Genomic DNA, 10,195 nt, shown 5'->3' with positions numbered 1-10,195 from the left:
GTGGAACGACCGGACGGGCTCCTCGTGTCCCTGCCGCATGTTAGACAGGGCCACTCGAGCTACCATCGTGTTCTCCGTCCGGACGGCGAGCGCCTTCATGGCGGCGAGGACGTCTTCTTCATCGCTGCCCACGAGGCTCCTACCCGCCGCGCGAGTGAGGTCCTTTCTCAGCTCCTCCTCACAGCACTCCAGGAGCTGAGCGACTATGTCGGGTCTGACAAGCTTAGTACCTGTTTTGTATTCGCCCCAGCGGGTTATGAAGTACGACCAGGCCTCGCCCGTTCCGGCCAGTCCTATGGAGGGACGCTTGAGTTTCTCCATCTTGGCATTCGAGCTCGCCGCCCTCGGGGCGGCGACGTGCACAGTGGCGTGTATACTCAACATGGCCGCCACCACTGCCGCCTCTGCGTGTGTAGCCATATAGTCACAACCCTCGATCGGGCACTCTGCTTCCACCGGCGCCATAGGAACAGTTATTCTGGAGTAAACGTTCTATTTTCGGTGATGCACACGTGTGTACAGTGTCCTGGGGGCGAAGATTGGGTACAGTACCCGAGAGATCCAAACTCACTGTCGACGTTCTCGTGGTCCGTTTTCACCCAGTCGTGTCCTCCTCAGCACCGACGATCTTTTCTCGACTGCATCAAGTTGTTTGATTATAAATAAGAACAGAGTTCAATTTGTTCGACCACTTTATTAGCGTGGAACGACAATAATCAAACAAGTATTGAACAGGTTGAAACACCCACAACATCCCTGGCTCCGGCTCAGGCTGCGCATGTGCATTGGCACAGGGGACCGTCGATATGTGGAATTACCGTAAAGTACAATGTTCTCTTCAGAGTATATAAAATGGGTTCGAATCCTTACATCTAGCTAATATCTTCTTCTTCTTCTTTCAGCTGCTCCCGATAGGGGTCGCCACAGCGGATCATCCGTATGATCCGCAAAATGATTTGGCACATGTTTTATGCCAGATGCCCTTCCTGATGCAACCCTGGTCACCTCTTACGACACAGGGATATGGTACACCTATTTTACCCAAGGCGTACACTGGGACCAGTACAGTGGAACTCACTTCGCCAACCTCAGAAGGATGACAGGCTGAGTCAACCCCCTGGTGTATTAATTCAGCGGCCAAACAGGGCTTCAACTCAGGACCTTTGGATCCCAAGCCTGCTGCCCTAACCACTGTGCCAACACCAGGCTGCATCTAACTAATATATGTGTATTAATCATGGATCAGATGTGACCATAAAATAGCACTCCTCACAGTTAAAGGCCAGGTCCCCTATCGCTGGACTTGGTATTCCAACGCTGGCGGTGTGGCAAAGGAGATTGACCATGTCCTCATTGACGGTCGTTGGAGGCTGATCCAGAACTGCAGGGTCCACCGGAGTGCTCAGTTCCTCAATACTGACCACAGGCTTGTTGTAGCAACTCTAAAGCTGCACCTTAAATCCTGGAGAATGGTACCATCCCAGCCTAGGCTGGATGTTGCCAAGCTCAGGGATGAGAGAGTAGCTGAGGAGTTTGCGAACAGGCTGAGTGGACACTTGGGGGGTCTGGGTGCTTTGGGGGGTCCTGAAGAGTTGTGGAGCGCCTTCAAGACCACCGTCCTTGATGTTGCCAGTGAATGTCTTGGAACTCACCGCAGGGCAAAGAAGAATTTTGTCTCTCGAGGGACACTGGATACCATTGACCAGAGTCGCAGGGCCAGGCTGAATGGCAGGGCTGAGCTGTTCAGGGAGCTGAGGCGTAAAACTGTACGTGCACTGAGGGTGGACAAGGAGGCCTATGTGCGAGGAATCTGTGAGGGGGTAGAGCATCACCTGTGGACAGGTGATTCTCGTCCCGCTTACAGGGGAATTCGCGCATTACGTTCATCCAAGCCCATCCCTCGGAGCACTGCAGTTCGAGCAGAGAGTGGTCGGCTCTTGACAGAGGAGTCTGAAGTGAAGGCCCGCTGGGCCGGTTACTTTGAGCGGTTGTACCAGGCTGATCCCCCAGCTGTCGAGTTGGACGTCAAGGGTGTTACAATCCCTGTTGCTGACCCTCAAATCAACTGTGGTCCACCTTCCCTTGTGGAAACACGGGCTGCAGTGAAGCAGTTGAAACAGGGCAAAGCTACAGGGATCTGTGGCATCCATGCCGAACTTCTCAAGGCTGGTGGAAATGCTGCACTCGTGTCGTTGCATGCAGTTTTGTGCTCTGCCTGGAACACAGGCATCATCCCAACTGACTGGAAGAGGGGCCTTGTTGTCCCTCTCTGGAAAGGGAAGGGTGATCGCCAAGACTGCAACAACTACCGAGGGGTGACGCTGCTCTCAGTGCCGGGCAAGGTCTTTGCTCGGACAATTCTTGATAGGGTTCGCCACCATCTGCTTGAGCACCAGCGTCCAGAGCAGTCAGGCTTTACACCAAAGAGGTCAACGATTGACTGTATCCTTGCTCTTCGTGTCCTCACCGAACGCAGACGAGAGTTTCGGCAGGGGCTGCTTGCAGCCTATGTTGATCTCTGTAAAGCATTCGATTCAGTGAATCGGGATGTCCTCTGGAGGATTCTTGGTCTTCGTGGGGTGCCACCAAAACTGATCGATCTGATGTCTGAACTCTACTCTGGTACTGAGAGTGCTGTGAAGTGTGGTGGTACCACCTCTGACTTATTTCCAGTTGTTACTAGAGTTCATCAGGGATGTGTACTTGCCCCCACACTTTTCAGCACTTGTATGGACTGGATTTTAGGGAGGATGTCGGAGAGATCAAGTTGCGGTGCATCGTTTGGGAATGTCAAGATCTCGGACCTTGATTTTGCAGACGATGCAGTCATCTTTGCGGAGACTTTAGACATCCTTTTGGGGGCCCTTGAGGTACTGAATGAGGAGTCGGAGCCGCTGGGATTACGGGTTTCTTGGGTCAAAACTAAGATCCAGGCTTTCGGTGACATCTTGGATGCTGCTGTCCTGTCTGTGTCTGTTTGTGGTGAGGATGTTGAGGTCGTGGAGAGATTCACTTACCTTGGCAGTGATATTCATGTCTCTGCTGGCTGCGAGTCGGAGGTCAATAGACGTCTGGGTCGGGCCTGGGGAGTCATGGATTCACTGGATCATGGGGTGTGGCGCTGCCGGTACCTGTGCGGGAGGACAAAAGTTCGAGTCTTCAGGTCCTTGGTACTTCCAGTCTTGCTCTATGGGTGCGAGACTTGGACTCTGACCAAGGATCTGAGACGGAGACTTAATTCCTTTGGTACCACGTCTCTTCGGAGAATCCTTGGCTATCGCTGGTCGGATTTTGTATCCAACGAGCGGTTGCTGAGAGAGACTCGGATGAGATTTGTTACCTGCATAGTCCGTGAGCGTCAGTTGCGGCTGTATGGACATGTGGCTCGTTTTCCTGACGCTGATCCTGCTTACCAGATTCTCTCAGCGAGGGAGTCTCATGAGTGGAGGAGGCCAGTGGGCCGACCACGTGCCTCATGGTTGCAACAGGTTGACCATCATCTCAAGGAGATGGGGATGGGCCTGGCATCTGCCTGGGGGATGGCCAGACGGAGGCCCCTGGAGTACCGGCGGAAAGTGGACGCAGCGACGCGCTGTTCTGGCACATGCTCCCATACCTGACCTGACACCTTGACGTTTTAGCCAGCGATGGCAACGTATTAAAATGTATGCAAAACGCTGGCTTACGTTGAACTTTTGATTTTTTTTTTAAAGATTCGGACGTATTCATAGCGACTTGGTCTTATGTATAACGCATTGGTAACGGACACAGAACGTTTCGTTGTGTTATAGATAACTTATACCAACGAATGCTGAACCTGTTGTCGGCCTACACAACCGATGCCCAACGATAGTCTAACTTAGGCATAGCGCGTTGCACGCATCGCCGACGATGTCGTGACGTAGCCTATTGAAAGGCTGACGCACAACGATTCGAATCATAACTGCCGTAGAAATGGAAGTGACAACATCGCGGTCACACCTTGGCGATCTTGCCAGCGTATGCCGACCTACGAAAAATGTGTCTAAAACGTTGGGGAACGTCAAATACGGTATGAGTAAGTTTGGTATACGTGAGTACAACGCTAAAGTACGCTATCATACGTCGTAGTAAGTAGAGTAGGTCAAGAAATTTTAAACATGTTCAAAATTTTACGACGTACTCGGCGTATGACACACGTTCCGCATGCGATGGGGATAAGTTTTACACACGATATGTGGACGCTTACACACGTCCACAAAGGCTACTTATAAGCTACTCATAAGTCGAAACACGTCGCGGTAATGTCTTTTTTACGCGAAACTTATTTCTAACTTATGTTTGACGTGCTTTGAACCAATTCTTTACGTAGTCCCAACACACATCGACGTATATAGACGTATTCCAATGACGTCTTCCGGTCGACAAAAAAAATAAATTAACGTGTTTCTAGCTTACAACTGCCATATAAAGTCGTGTCCCAGCGGTTTTGGGAATTGGTATATAAAAATGCTGCTCATAAAAGGGGAACCCAACAGGGTTTTCGAGTCCTTTTTGAGTCGATGTCCATGTCAGCAGTAACAGTATCAGTAACAGTATCAGTATTAGTATTAGTAGTGGTTTGTTCATGTTGGCAGTAGTAGGTGAGTGTGAGGGGGAGGGTGTGGGTTATGATGGATCGTCCTTGCGTTTAACGATTTAACGATTTAAATGATAAACTCAACGATTTAAATGGCTGCATCTCCACTATTGAAAGTAGACGCTTGCGCTCAACAATTGGATTTTTTTTACACTCAACGACTTTTAAACGGCACCACTCAGCTATTTTCATTGTTTACAATGAACGATTTAAATTGCTGTCACTCGCCTTTGTTTTTTGACGGTGGGGTTTTGAAATTTGAAGCGTTTCTTCTGAACGTGTTAAAACGCTCAAACTCGACTATTTTGAATAGACGCTGTCATATCATAGCCAAGCTAGACATCGAAGTGTGAACATCCTCGTCATGCCGAAGAAAAGTTTGAAGAATGCTGCAAATAAGTGTCCTGGCCGTGGCCGTGGACGCTGAAGCAAGGACGATCTATTGTACCGACGTCTTTCAGCCTATGAGTAACTTAAAAGTAACGTCTGTCGATGTGTGGCAACGATCGCGTAACGTGCCAACAACACGTTAATCATAGGTTAGAAATAAGTTTCAGGTACGCTAAACATTACCTCGGCGTGTCTCAACTTATGATTAACTTACAAGTAGCATGTGTTGACGTCTGTCAACGATCGCAGACCGTGCATACAACTTGTGGCCAGCGTAGCGGAACGTGTGAGTCATACGCCGGCATACGTCGTGAAATTTCAAGCATGAAAAAATTTGAGGACAACCAAAAAGTACAACGTTTAAAGCCAACGTACAACGACGTATGGCAGTGTTTTTTAGTGTGCTCTCAATGTTGTCAAAACTTACCCATAACGTATTCAACGTGTGCCAGCGTTTTAGAAAAAAAATTCAAAAGTCGGCATACGTTGGCTAAAACGTCAAGGTGTGACCGGGCCTTAACACCCGATTTTTGAGCTGTTCGCCGTATTAAAGGCCCTGTCACACCTTGACGATTTAGCCAGCGTATGCCAACGTATGAAAAATTGGTCTAAAACGCAAGCACACGTCGAATACGTATGCGTACGTTTTGTATGCGTTAAGAGCACGCTGGCATACGTCGTAGTACGCTGAGCTGTTAGACAAATTTTCCATGCTTGAAATTTTTCGACGTATGCCAGAGTATGACTCACATGTTCCGTATACGCTGGCCATAAGTTGTAGGCACGTTACGCGATCGTTGACACACGTCGAAACACGTTGAGGTAATGTTTAACGTACCCGAAACTTATTTCTAACCTATGAGTAACGTGTTGTAGGCACGTTACGCGATTGTTGACACACGTCGACACACGTTACTTGTACGTTACTCATAAGTCGAAACACGTCGAGGTAATGGTTAGCGTCAGTGTTCCAGACTCCCTGTGTTTTTTTTTTCTTTCTTTCTTCGGTATGACGGTGATGTTGACACTTCAATTTCCAGTGCGGTTATAATATAATATAATTAATAGGCTGCCGCTCAACGATTTAAATCATAACCGCACTAGAAATTGAAGTGTCAACATCACCATCATACCGAAGAAAAAAAAAATAACAAACAACAACCAGGGAGCCTGGAACACCGACGTAAAACATTACCTCAACGTGTTTCGACTTATGAGTAACTTACAAGTAAGATGTATCGACATGTGTCAACGATCGCGTAACGTGCCTACAAGTTATGGCCAGCGTATGCGGAACGTGTGTCATACGCTGGCATACGTCGAAAATTTTTCAACATGCTGAAAATTTGTCGACGTGCTCGGCGTACTACGACGTATGCCAGCATGCTTCAGCGTGCTCTTAACGTATACAAAACTTACCCATAACGTATTCGACGTGTGCCAGCGTATTCGGCAAATTTTTCATATGTCGGCATACGCTGGCTAAAACGTCAAGGTGTGACAGCGGCTTGACGCTTCGATGTCTAGTGCGGCTATGATTTGAATCGTCGAGCCGCAGCCTATTAATAGCCTACGCCACGTGATCGTCTGCGATACGCTGCCGCGCTATGCATAAGTTAGACTATCGTTGGGCATAGGTTGTGAACGCCAACAACATGCTCAGCATTCGTTGATATAAGTTATCTATATGTTATCGAAACGTCCTGTGTACGTTACTAATACGTTATGCATACATCCAACTCGTTATGAATACGTCCAAAACTGGGAAAAAACATCAATAGTTCAGCGTACGCCACCGTTTTACATACATTTTGATACCTTGCCATACGCTGGCTAAAACGTCAAGGTGTGACAGAGCCCTAACGTGAGGCTTCCTCAATTACAGAGCCAATTTTTGTGAGTGGAGGACAATATATGGGACGTCAATTTCTTCAGTCGTCATATCATATTGTCCCTGACTTACTGATGCCTCAGGATGGTCCGAGAGTACAATTGACTTTCCTAGGGAATGATGCAGCACAGTGCAATTGGTCCAAAATACTTCAATATCATCAATTCACAAGAATAAGCCGAGCAATATGGCCCTTGCAATTGTATCCAGAAGTTTACTTTACATATTGCAAGTGGAAACACATCATGGACTTGCACAGGAGAGACAATGTAGAACATAGATAGCATTTACACAAACAAGCTCAAATGAGCTAAGATCCTCGTCCTCTTAATGATGACGTCATAAAAACGAATTTGACGTCATTGTGATGCATCAGGTTTGCGATAAATTATCCGTACTAATGCCCGGCTTGATTCCCGCAAACAAAATTCAAACAGCTTGCCTAGTTTCGGAGATAATGGTATAGGAGATTTACATTAGCGGCAATATTATGACGTCACCTTTTTTTCTCGGAAGAATTTCCAAAATCGGAGATGGTTACTGCCTGGTGTTGGCGCAGTGGTTAGGGCAGCGGCTTGGGATCGAAGAGGACCTGAGTTCAAGCCCCGTTGAGCCACTGAATTAATACACCAGGGGGTTGACTCAGCCTGTCATCCTTCCGAGGTCGGCGAAATGAGTACCAGTATACTGGGCCGGTGTATACCCCGGTTAAAATAGGTGTACCATATCCCTGTGTTGTAAGAGTAGACCAGGGTTGCGTCAGGAAGGGCATCCGGCGTAAAACATGTGCCAAATCACTATGCGGATCATACGGATGATCCGCTGTGGCGACCCCTAACGGGAGCAGCCGAAAGAAGAAGAAGAAGAAGAAGAAGAAGAAGAAGAAGAAGAAGAAGAAGAAGAGGAGATGGTTACTGCCTGCGCGTGGGCTTTCTGCATATACATGGCAAGTTTCACGAAGATCCGATGAAAACTCTGGGTTGTGAAACAAAAAATGTCAAAAAATAGGAATGCCGTCATAAAAATTGATATGACGTCAAAGTGACATATCATATGTGTGGTAATTCATCTCTGCTAACGCCCTGTTCGATTCCCGCAAACAGAATTCAAAAAGCTTGCCTAGTTTCGGAGATAATTTTTAGGCGATTTCCATTAGCGGAGATATTTTGACGTCATAACTTTTTTTCTTGGAGGAATTTTCAAAATCGGAGATGGTTACTGTCTGCGCAGGGTATTTTTACATATATATGCCAAGTTTCAGGAAGTTTCGATGATATCTGTAGGCTGTGAAACAAAAAAGTCCACAAGAAGAAGATGAAGAACAACTACATGAGTGAGACTTAGAGATCCTCCATGAGGATCTAAAAAAACTAATTTATTTAACAACTGCACAGATATTTACAATCTCATTTCTCATGTAATAACAATAATGGTTCATGCAAACTTATAACAATGTTAATGTCAACCGATTAGCATGGATCGATCATATGAACACACAAACATGTCGACATTAAAATCATCGCCAACAACCCCATTTTGGTGAAACTCAACTTATTCGTTCCTCATTTTTTCCCACCTGTGGAACCAACGTTCACATTCTCTTCAATGTCATTCTCCCCCTCCAAATCTTCAAAGATAGTTGTTCATCACCATCTCAGATCATATCCAAAACCGTGATCTTTTCTACCCCCTTCTCCGTCCCTTCTCCGTCCCCAAACCCACCTCTCAAATTTTCAGTTTTTCCTTACTGAGAATTTTCTCGTGTATCCATCTTGTCCACCCCACACCCATCATTTGTCTAAGTCTCGCTCTATTTTATCCTTCAACCCTGCTCATGCACTGGTCCCAGACACTACCCCAGAAAATTATTTTTCAGTGAGGTCTGGTCTTTCCAAAGATTCGTCACCCGCTAGATCATTTATACTGAGCTGTCAACTGAGCTGTCTTGCCATCCCTAAATATAAATATTTTTACATCATACTCTTCACATTTCACCCATCTAGGTCAACTGACGGCATCTACTTCCGAAGCTGTATCTAAGGAAGAAATGTACTGTGTTTGGGTGGTTTGCCATTGCCTTCCCCATGAAGAATCAAGAGATGGGAATATTATAATTTTGCTAGCGTTGCCAACACCTAATTTGGTTTGAAAAGATATTGTGAGATATTTAATATCTACAATAAAGTACAAGCAGATGGAGCAGACATCTTGACATACCCTCAAATTATAGGTCAGGCCTACTCTATAATTCATCATCATACCTGCAAAACATGTACAGTCAGATCATACAATTCAGATATGGAACAAGGACTCAGCAACTTCATTGTGTATAAATTACCAATTGAGTCAAATTGCTTACAGTGGTAATAGACTAAAAGACGCAATAATGACTTTCACAATGCATCGGTAGTTGCGGCTTTTAAGTCATAGCAAATTTACAATTACTACAAAATCGCACTCCAACACACTGTTCGCTGACATGAGCTGGAGAACCAATCCCACTGAACTCCCCTTGCAAAGCGATGTTCTTCATGGTATCAATGCTGGCATTCAAACCAAAGCCTTGGGCAGTGTCATCTTCATCCACTGACATTTCAGGGGCCTACAGTACAGGTTAAAAATGCATCACATTGAGAATCATGTAGGCTTTCCTGCAAAAAGATGCGAAATGAATTGTCTTTTGCTGCAAATGTTTTAGTATGGCGATAGCAACTTTCATAATTATCATGACATTTCAGAGAACCACAAAGCCTTTTCATTATGTTCCGACATAAAAGAACCCTTGAGTGTAAATATCTCCATTGTGATTGTTTAGTTAGGTTATCCATCCCCTCATATCATGGGAAAGGGTGACGCGTTTTGATTGTTTGTAGAACCTTCCCCATTGTTCTCTTCCTCATTTCCAAACCTCCATTTTCCAACTCCGTATTTGAATCTCATTTCTAAACCCTTTACTTGTATTAGCTCTTCCACGAGCCATGACTGTTTACAAAAAATAAATAGGTAAAATTCACAAGACAGGAAGACCCAGGCTATGTCCGATAGGACACAGCAAGTCCTGAGTGGTGACACGGCTTGGCAGTCCTAGTTTGCATGTGGAGTCAGCCTGAGGAGGAGAGTGGGTGCAGTCTGCTGGGTGAGGGTATGGCTGTCGGCCAGTGAACGCAAGGCCAGTTTCACAAAGACCCCAATGTAGTTCATATGCAGCTTCTCCGCAATGCTCCATAGGCATCTGCTCGCCCACTATTCATGACATGCCCTCTTATAGCCTTGGCCCACAAAAGCAGCTGTGATGC

At 46.3% G+C, this 10,195-nt stretch overlaps 1 long non-coding RNA gene across 3 annotated transcripts in view; it reads right to left on the bottom strand.

The window, feature by feature from the left end:
• Nucleotides 1–8,238: 8,238 nt before the first annotated feature.
• The window catches only part of LOC147016579 (uncharacterized), a 134,530-nt gene continuing 132,573 nt past the window's right edge, over nt 8,239–10,195 (bottom strand). For all 3 annotated transcript variants that reach the window (XR_015049102.1, XR_015049101.1, XR_015049103.1), the window contains one exon: nt 8,239–9,501. This is a non-coding gene — a long non-coding RNA (uncharacterized LOC147016579). The remainder of the gene's footprint in view (nt 9,502–10,195) is intronic.

This window comes from Eptatretus burgeri, chromosome 11 (assembly GCF_056783735.1).
Source record: "Eptatretus burgeri isolate ZD-2024b chromosome 11, Ebu_testis_v1, whole genome shotgun sequence".
NCBI lineage: Eukaryota > Metazoa > Chordata > Myxini > Myxiniformes > Myxinidae > Eptatretus > Eptatretus burgeri.
The sequence above is the reverse complement of the archived record's forward strand: the minus strand, read 5'-3'. Positions and strand labels throughout refer to the sequence as shown.